This window comes from Manis javanica, chromosome 16 (assembly GCF_040802235.1).
Source record: "Manis javanica isolate MJ-LG chromosome 16, MJ_LKY, whole genome shotgun sequence".
Classification (NCBI taxonomy): Eukaryota; Metazoa; Chordata; class Mammalia; order Pholidota; family Manidae; genus Manis; species Manis javanica.
The window spans coordinates 57,877,079-57,887,661 of record NC_133171.1 but is presented as its reverse complement, the minus strand read 5'-3'; the positions used below and the strand labels follow the sequence as shown (position 1 = coordinate 57,887,661).

At 41.0% G+C, this 10,583-nt stretch overlaps 1 long non-coding RNA gene across 1 annotated transcript; it reads left to right on the top strand.

The window, feature by feature from the left end:
• Positions 1–2,769: 2,769 nt before the first annotated feature.
• LOC140846899 (uncharacterized) lies at positions 2,770–8,576 on the top strand. The gene is made up of 2 exons (XR_012126405.1): positions 2,770–6,545; positions 6,942–8,576. It is a non-coding gene; the product is annotated as an uncharacterized lncRNA (long non-coding RNA).
• The last annotated feature ends 2,007 nt before the right edge of the window (positions 8,577–10,583 follow it).

The window sequence follows — 10,583 nt, the reverse complement described above, 5'->3', positions numbered from 1 at the left end:
AAACTGTCACTATTTGCAGATGACATGATATTGTACATAAAAAACCCTGAAGACTCCACTCCAAAACTACTAGAGCTAATATCGGAATTCAGCAGAGTTGCAGGATACAAAATTAACACACAGAAATATGTGGCTGTCCTATACACTAACAATGAACTAATAGAAAGAGAAATTAGGAAGACAATTTAATTCACAATAGCATCAAAAAGAATAAAATATCTAGGAATAAACCTAACCAAGGAAGTGAAAGACATATACCCTGAAAACTATAAGATACTCTTAAGAGAAATTAAAGCATTCACTAACAAATGGAAACTCATCCCATGCTTCTGGCTAGGAAGAATTAATATCGTCAAAATGGCCATCCTGCCCAAAGCAATATACAGATTTGATGCAATCTCTATCAAATTACCAACAACATTCTTCAACGAACTAGAACAAATAGTTAAAAAATTCATATGGAAACACCAAAGACCCCAAATAGCCAAAGCAATCCTGAGAAGGAAGAATAAAGTTGGGGGGATCTCGCTCCCCAACTTCAAGCTCTACTACAAAGCCACAGTAATCAAGACAATTTGGTACTGGCACGAGAACAGAGCCACAGACCAGTGGAACAGAATAGAGACTCCAAACATTAACCCAAACATATATGGTCAACTAATATTCGATAAAGGGGCCATGGACATACAATGGGGAAATGACAGTCTCTTCAACAGATGGTGCTGGCAAAACTGGACAGCTACATGTAAGAGAATGAAACTGGATCACTCTCCTACCCCATACAGAAAAGTAAATTCAAAATGGATCAAAGACTTGAATGTAAGTCATGAAACCATGAAACTCTTAAAAAAAAACATAGGCAAAAATGTCTTAGACATAAACATGAGTGACTTCTTCATGAACATATCTCCCCCTGGCAAGGAAATAAAAGCAAAAATGAACAAATGGGACTATATAAAGCTGAAAGGCTTCTATACAGCAAAGGACACCATCAATAGAACAAAAAGGCATCCTACAGTGTGGGAGAATATATTCATAAATGACAGATCCAATAAAGGGTTGACATCCAAAATATATAAAGAGCTCCCACAACTCAACAAACAAAAAGCAAATAATTCAATTAAAAAATGGGCAGAGGATCTGAACAGACAGTTCTCCAAAGAAGAAATTCAGATGGCCAACAGACACATGAAAAGATGCTCCACATCACTAATCATCAGAGAAATACAAATTAAAACCACAATGAGATATCATCTCACACCAGTAAGGATCGCCACCATCCAAAAGACAAACAACAACAAATGTTGGTGAGGTTGCGGATAAAAGGGGACCTTCCTACACTGCTGGTGGGAATGTAAATTAGTTCAACCATTGTGGAAAGCAGTATGGAGGTTCCTCAAAAAGCTCAAAATAGACTTACCATTTGACCCAGGAATTCCACTTCTAGGAATTTACCCTAAGAATGCAGCACTCCAGTTTTAAAAGGACAGGTGCACCCCTATGCTTATCGCAGCACTATTTACAATAGCCAAGAAATGGAAGCAACCTAAATGTCCATCAGTAGATGAATGGATAAAGAAGATGTGGTACATATACACAATGGAATATTACTCAGCCATAAGAAAAAAACAGATCCTACCATTTGCAACAACATGGATGGAGCTAGAGGGTATTATGTTCAATGAAATAAGCCAGGCAGAGAAAGACAAGTACCAAATGATTTCACTCATATGTGGAGTATAAGGACGAAAGAAAACTGAAGGAACAAAACAGCAGCAGAAGCACAGAATCCAAGAATGGACTAACAGTTACCAAAGGGAAAGGGACTGGGGAGGACGGGTGGGATGGGAGGGATAAGGGTGGGAAAAAAGAAAGCAGGCATTACAATTAGCATGTATAGTGCGTGGGCGGCGTGGGGAGGACTGCACAACCCAGAGAAGACAAATAGTGATTTTACAGCATCTTACTACCTTGATTGACAGTCACTGTGAAGGGGTATGTGGGGGGGACTTGGTGAAGGGGGAACCTAGTGAACATAATGTTCTTTCTGTAATTGTAGATTAATGATACCAAAATAAAAAATATATATATATAAAATTGCTGCTGAAATTTCAGAGGTTCCTTGGCACATGAAATCTGAAGAAACTTCTTATCTAAAGTTTGCAGTGAGTTAACTTTTGGACATGTAAAAAGATTTGTGGTGACAAATCACTTTGGACATGTTAGGAAAGAGTATAAAATAAAACCTAAATGTGATTTATTCCCACTAGGATGTTTAAACATTTTGCCAGTAAGGTAGTAACAAAGGGCCACGTGGTAAAAGCTGCTGGGCCTGAGAACGGGGGTGGGGGAATTGATAAGGGCCTGGCAATACCTGTTTCAGTTTTTTAAACCTACCAATAAAATTAAGACAAATGTAAAGGAAATATAACTGGCTTAGGCAATGTCCAGGAAAGAATGTGAACCCTGTAGTACTCAGCCAATGAGAAACCAGGGGAGGGACTCACGTACTAGGAGATAAATTATTGGTGCTGTAGGACCCCAACCTCCCTGAGAAATGTTAGCCTAAGAGTAGCCATCTTGAAGCCCAAAAAGCCATTCTGATATATGACTCAGAGGGAACAACTGAAACCAGGTAACTCCTCTGGAAAAACAAGTTAATCAATCATGACTGCTGGCAGCGCTAACCTTTCGGTTAGTTAAACATAAAAGCTGACCCTACCTTGCTACACCCCCAGGACGTGGCACCAACTCAGAAATCGTAGGTTTGAAAAATTACTGCCTTTGTATTATTGTTATCTTGCTATGTAGTATTGTTATCTTGTTACTACAACATAATCTGTAACCATGGTAAATCTCTAGGGCTAAATGCCTCAGAAAATCCTATATAACCACTTAGTTGTAAGTACTCAGGGTCCTCGTTGAGACCCGCTGCGACGGGCAGACTTGGACCCTAACTAGTTGGCTTCTGAATAAATTCCTCTTGCTTGTTGCATCAAGAAACGTCTTTGGTGAGTGATTTGGGGCGGCGCCTTCCTCAGGGGAATCCAACATTTGGGGGCTCGTCCGGGATCATGCGTTCACCCCGCTTCACTCCCGAAGTCGCTCTTGGAGGAAGAGGTAAGATTAGTGGCGCCTTGAGTTGTCTGTGTTCTGTATTAGTGGCGCCTTGAGTTGTCTGTGTTCTGTCTTCTGTTTTTCAGTGAGACCGGTCAGAATTCTGAAAAGGGGTACCCACTGTCTGGCAGCTGTCCCGATCCCGTAAAGGGGTCGAGACTGCGGTCGGTAGACGTACTAGGAGCACCGCAGGCTGCAACCCTGGGGGACGCCTCGGGGAGGTTGGGAGGCCAGGGACGCCTGGTAGCCTCCCGTCTGTTTTTCTGGCAAGGTGAATCTGATGAGATAGGGTTGATTTTCAGGCGCCAGGAATATCAACCCTCTGATTCCTTTCGGTTTCTGTTTGAAAATCTGAGAAAAAACAAAAAGCGGCCGCTGTGTGTCTAATCTGTGTGTGTCTCTGTTTTTTGTGTCTTTCATGTGCCTAATAATTGTTATACTGACAATGGGACAGACTCAGACAACCCCCTAAGTGTGTAAATGAATATATCTTTCTACCTCCGGATAGTATTAATGAAATTGATTTAAAGACAAGCGCTTGTGAAAATTGAGTGTTCTAAAACTTCCAGAAAACCTGATAAAAAAGTGTTAAGCATTAATGCTAATTTGAGTTTGCCTGAGGCGGGCATGTCCTGGTAGTTGTCGGCTGCCTGAGTTTACCTAGAGTCATTTGAGTCATGTTATCTGCTAAATCTTTTAAGAATAGAATGCTTAGAAGCTTGGCTTTGTCTAGTGTTCAGTGGGGGTCTTGTGAGTAGGCTAGCATAGTTGTTGCAGGCAGGTGAACTGGATAAGTGTGGCAAGTGAACACCTTTTTAACTGTGTGTTGCAGTGTGTATGCCTACCTGCAGCCTGAGAATCTTTGTAGTAACTTAAGGCCTTAGAGTTTTGTTAAGTTGAGAAGATGTGCTCTGTGTTTTCTGGGAGATTGTGCTGTGAAGCTCATGGTTGCAGAAATTGTAGAATGTGTTCGTAAGTTTGTCAGTCTAGGAAATGTTGGTTTGACAGTTTGCAGTGTCCTGCTTCTCAGTGTTCACTGGAGCTTGAAGTTTCTAATAGTTTTGAGTTCTGGTTAGAACTGCTTAAAGTGATAGGGCATTTCTCTATGCTGGGAGATGTATGTTTTAATGAGAGAAAGTGTAAAGAATGGAAATTCGTTTCGTTGAAAGTAAAAGAAAGTAACTTTGTTCTAAAGTACAGCTATTTATTTAAAGAGAGACAAAGAGAGAAAACAGCCTGGTGCCTTTTGTTGTGGAAGATCCGCTCAGCCTGTTGCTTTGGGGGGAGGGTTAAGATGTTTAGAGATAAAGTGAGATAAACCCAGTCAATCCGCAGGCAAGCCCAGGCATAATTCTCACCGGCTTATGTGCTTGGGACCATGGGGAAAATGAAGAATAAATTACTATATTCTTACAGATATAGTCGTGCCTAGTGAAATTAAAGCAAGTGAGTCTTGATATCAAGTGCACAGCAAAATTAAAATCTCGTTTCCAGTTAAACAGTTTTCTTTAACTGTTAGTCTGCTCTTAATGTTGAAAGATCACAGCAGTTTCTCATGCTTAAAGTCTCAGTGAGTTGCCATGAAATCGTAATGTTAAAGGGACTAAAAGCTAAAGTTTGTTAACAACTGTATAACCTTTATTTGCCTTTGAAATATTTTGTTATTAAAAATGATTGCATGGCCTGAAAAATTGAATTCCTAAGCAGAATAGTAACAAAGCTTTTTTCAGCTGATTAAATGCACTTAGTTAACAAACCAAAATTTATTAAACTGTAGAATCTGGACAAGATTATGTTTCTCCCAGAAAAACAGGTTTCACTGTAAAGGTTTAGATAGACGAACGTGTGACCACTTTTGAGAAAAGTTGTAATAGATTTTTTGAGAACCACCAGGTCTTCTTGTTTAATTTATATGCTGTATGTTTTAAAAAAAAAACATGGGGGACTCTCCATATTTTTTAATGCAAATAATCTTAGAGCTTTTAATAGAATTTGCATAGCAGCTTATATCTACTATTAAAGAGTAAAACATTCTTGAAGCTTTCAGGGAAGACCTGTAAACTTAAGCACTTTCTCTGCTTTTTTGTATCTGGTCTTAGACACTTATGCTGAGTTATGTTCTTATTATTTTCACTGTTTGTAAGCTATTGATTGTAAGCCAAAGGTCATCATTTCTCAGTCCCTAAATGAAGAAGTAAAATGCCTGACCTCTTTCATCTCAAATCATATTTCTGGTCATATCTGAATATCTGTGTGAAAGAAAGAGACATTTAAATTTGAGATTCTGCTTAAACTTTTAAGTTGAATTTGACTATAGCCATATTCATTCTTTGTATGTATCTCTAACAGGTCTTTTGTATGCCTGGTGATATTATACTCTGCCTTGAGTTTAGACAGTTCTTTCAGCTAAATATGAATTCTTATTGTAGCTTTTTTCCCCTCCTGAAGATGAAAGCAGAAGAATCTACCATCTGCTACCACTCTCTCAAGAATGCTTAGTAACCTAAAATTAGTTTGACTTTCTGTATGTTGTCTTTAAAAATTGACAGCAGCAATCTCCCCTGCTGCCCCACTTTTTAAGATATCTTGTTTACTGTGCTGAGTATATAGACAATAAATGTGTAATGATAGTTCTAAAAAAATTAAATGCAAAAAGGTGCTTTTACCTCTAGTTAACTCTGATATTTTCCAGAGGGCCCCTGGAACATGTCAGAAGAATTTTTTCTCACTAGAGAAAGTATTTGACTAATTTGGCTTATTTATCTGATATATATATATTTATTTACCAGGAAAGCACTGTCAAAGAGAATGATGCTAAACTTTGTTACTGAATGTTTTGTATTACAGAAATATCAGAATTTCCTTATGTCAACTGTTTTACAGTAAGCTCTCATCAGATCTTTAACCATTGTCATTTGTAAGTCTTTTGTCATTTATAGTATTATCCCTAAACTGGTAAAGAACTAGATTTCAGCAGAACAGGTATTAGTTACATAAGATTACATAAACTAAAGAAAATGATTTTGTGTCTTTTTGTTTCAAATGTTGCTAGTAAAATGTTTTAACCTTGTTCTCTTAAACTGACAACAGTTTAGTAAATGACTATCTTTATGAGCAGAATTGAAACATCCTTCTCTCTACTTGATCCCTCCAGAGTTTAAAAACTTTCAGTGACTGTTTTTATATTCCATGGCAGTATGTTTATTTGCACGAGTTCAATAAGAATCTGCTTTCCTTGTGAGAAGACTACTTAAGAACACTGGTTATACTACCAGGGCTTTGACTGGAATGTCGTACCTGAGAGACATGTGCATAGACTCAGATGTGAACAACTTTAAAGAACTAAGATTGACTTTATAAAGCCAACAAAGCCCCTTAGAAGAACTGGCCTGGTACCTTGCTTACAGAGTTCCCAGCAGCCTTACCAGGTGAGTAAAGAAAGTCACTTCCTGGCAGGTGCAGAGACCTCGAGAAGAGAAGAATTCATCCAAATCTACAGGTACTACAGGCAAAGCCTGATGGCAAGTCTGGCTTGGCTGTCTGGCCTCAAAAGGCCTTTAAAAGTTCAATCTGAAATTCCTTACAAAAAGTTCCAGCAAAGCATATTTAAAAGAGCCTGTGTAATCAATTGCTCTTCTTGCTGCACCTGTGCAAATAATCAAGCCAGCTGTTAATTATTTTCTTAACCTAGTTACTTCTAGTAAAAATGAGAGTGATTTTAGAGAGAAGTATCGTTTCAATAATGTAGCCTCCTTCCAGAATAAAAAATCTAACTCAGATGTTGCTACATAACCTAATAACACAATTTGTTTTATCTTGCCTAGAAGCCACAAAACTGCAAATAGTAATAAAAATGAAACCCAGAATAGAAGCGCCAGCCTTCTGAAGCCCTCTCAACTGACCAGTGATGGAGACCTAGCTGCACCCTTTACTGCGCCCCCTTCTCAGCACGAAGCAGCCAGAGCGGTCATCGCCCCTTTTCCCTAGCAGCAGCTAGAGTCTCTATCTGTAGAAGAAAGAATGAGACCATACCCATAGCCTTCCCTGGTAAAAACAGGTATTTAATCCCTCCTCCCAAGGGATGGTGGGCTTGTAACACTAGAGAGACCCCATGTGTCTCTACTTCTGCCTTCAACTCCTCCCGTGATTTCTGTATCATGGTCCAGTTAGTACCCAGACTAATGTATCATGATGACTTATCATTCGTGGCAGAATTAGAACCTAAACTAAGGTATAAAAGAGAGCCAGTCTCACTCACTCTAGCTGTATTACTAAGAGTAAGAGTCCCAGCCGGAGTAGGACCAGGGGCAGCTGCAATTATACAAAGAAAACCAACATTATGAAAGACTAAGAATAGCTATCGATGAAGATTTGAGAACTATAGAACAGTCTATTTCTAAACTTGAAAAGTCCCTAACCTCTCTCTCTGAAGTAGTGCTGCAAAATAGATGAGGGTTAGATTTACTATTTCTAAAAGAAAGTGGATTGTGTGCAGCTCTAAAGGAAGAGTGCTGCTTCTATGCAGACCATACTGGAGTAGTAAGAGACTCAATGTCTAAATTAAGAGAAAGATTAGATCAGCGAAAGCGAGAACGAGAAGCTAACCAGAGCCTGTTTGAATCCTGGTTCTCTAGATCCCCATGGCTTACAACTCTAATATCCACCTTGACAGGACCCCTGCTTATTTTTATATTGCTCCTCACCTTAGGTCCCTGCATTTTAAATCGAGTAATAACCTTTATTAGAGAAAGAGTAAGTGCTGTGCAGGTGCTAATGCTGAGACAACAGTATCATACCCTCACACATCAAGAAGAAACCAACATTCCATGATTAGAATGTTCAGAAAAAGAAGTGGGGAATGTAGGACCCCAACCTCCCTGAGAAATGTTAGCCTAAGAGTAGCCATCTTGAAGCCCAAAAAGCCATTCTGATATATGACTCAGAGGGAACAACTGAAACCAGGTAACTCCTCTGGAAAAACAAGTTAATCAATCATGACTGCTGGCAGCGCTAACCTTTCGGTTAGTTAAACATAAAAGCTGACCCTACCTTGCTACACCCCCAGGACGTGGCACCAACTCAGAAATCGTAGGTTTGAAAAATTACTGCCTTTGTAGTATTGTTATCTTGCTATGTAGTATTGTTATCTTGTTACTACAACATAATCTGTAACCATGGTAAATCTCTAGGGCTAAATGCCTCAGAAAATCCTATATAACCACTTAGTTGTAAGTACTCAGGGTCCTCGTTGAGACCCGCTGCGACGGGCAGACTTGGACCCCAACTAGTTGGCTTCTGAATAAATTCCTCTTGCTTGTTGCATCAAGAAACGTCTTTAGTGAGTGATTTGGGGCGGCGCCTTCCTCAGGGGAATCCAACAGTGCCAAACTCCCCAGGTGTGCCTGCCCACCAGACACCGGATCTTGCAAGACCGTCATTAAAGCTTCGCTCTGCTGTTCTCTTTGTCTCCTTGTCCACTTATTGAATTTAGACCAGTGAGTGTGTTTCTCACAATTTGGGGTCTTGTCTGGGATCCTCTTGCCTGTGCGAGGTGGGGGCCCAGGCGGAGTGGGAAGACGTGTCCTGCCCGACTTTGGACGGCCCGCTGTGTCTGGGCGTCAAATCTTTGCACGGAAGCTGAGGGGAGACCCGAGACTGTTGTGCGATGACAGTGTGACTGACGCAGGGGAAAAAACGCAGGCACTGCGGCAACCAGGCAACCTCATGCACGAGCCAAGGTGGGAAAATTGGGCTATAAGTACTGCCTTGGTGGTTGGGCATTTTTTCAGACGTTGAGTATGTGTGGCTGAGACGTGTCATCTCAGGGTATGTGCAAGAAACTTCCATTATGGGGGGTTGAGTACACAGGGAACTCAGACACAGGGACCTCTTGAAGGATGGGAAATACAAATTCTAGGCCTAGAGGAGCAGAGAAAGGGAACCAGATGAACTCCCTTGGAACTCCCCCCAGATAGCCTGCTGGGGTGAAGGTTACGGTACTGGGGGGACACCTCCTGTACCGGGTTAAGGACAAACAGAAGATAATTAAATTTTGCTGTTTTGTCTGGATTAAAGTTAGATCAGATGAAAACTGGCTTTGCCAGGTTTGAGGGTTTTTTTTGATAGTAATAAAGCCTCCAGTTCACCTGAGGAATCTGTTGGTTACCAAGGGCGCTTCCCCTGTTTTCCCCTAACACCAGGGAAGGGAAAGCTAGGGAGGAACTACAAGAGACCTTCCAGGACAAGCCCTGATGTTGGGAGAGCGTTGTGTGTTTTCCTCTTTCCTCAGTCCCTTTCCTCACTGAAGCTGCAGCGGAGAGTTGAGGGGCGGGGACACGGTGGTGAGGTGGAGTGAGAGTTTTGTTTGCAGTTACTCCTGGACAGAGAAAGTGCAGGCGGCCTCTGCAGGGAGGGGCACCCTGGGAGGATGGAAAGAGAAAATTTGAAGTTAAAAGGTTGTGCACTTTGAGGGTGCCAGCGGCCTCGGAGAGAGGAGCACCCCAGAGGTTGGGGGTTCCCTTTTTAGGAGTGTGGCTGGCACCTGGAGGTGTAGACTTGTTAGGTGGTCTCAAGTATCTTTGATGAGACATTATATTTCTTATCAGTCATCGGGGTAATTCTGCAAAATTAGCTTGACACAAGAAATTGACTGCTTTAGTCCCCTCCCAGGATAGCAGCTTCCTGATTTGGGAGCATATCAGAACTGGCTGCCCTTCTTCCAAGGGGGCAGAGTCATTGTCTGTTTGCTAATGAGTAAGTTGAGAATCTTGCTTCTTGACCTGGGTATTAAAATGCAATCTTTGGGATGAAATCCTTCCTGTCTTTTGCTATGTTGTTTGTGGCTGCGCCTGCATGCTGAATTGATTGCCTGGGTTGCAGACTATTTGATTAGGGTCAGAGACAAAAGAAAAATAGCATATAGGTAAAGTTAAAGAAGAAAAGAAGCTGGGCCTGTATGATTAACATAATAAAGACAGGCTATGCTTAGGTACCCTCCTTTATCTGAGGAATATTCAAACATTCCAAGCCAAGTTGCTCCTATCTTTTTGAGCTTTAATTAATTAACTCTGGGTCTTTTTAGTGGACTTTCCTGGCCTTTTTCTCTTTCTACCCTACTCATATCTATTTAACATTGAGACCCACTTTCTTGTCTCCTTCACTGTGGGTAAAATTGGAACATTTCCAGAACATCTCACCTGGCTTTGGTACATCTGCATATCAACAGGTGTTCAGTGGTGGAAAGAAGTATGGCTTTAGTGCATTTGCATCATTCCTCAGGGGTGGAGAGAAGTTTATCTCCATATCAATGGGTGATTACCTGGGCCATGGAGGGCTATTCTGTACCTGAGAGGTGAGGGGGAGAGGCAGATTTTGGCTGATGCTAGAGCCTGAAAGAGAGAAATGACCCCAGACTGAAGCTTGTGAGCAATGAATAGATTTTAAACTTTATTTCTCCCTTTGACTGA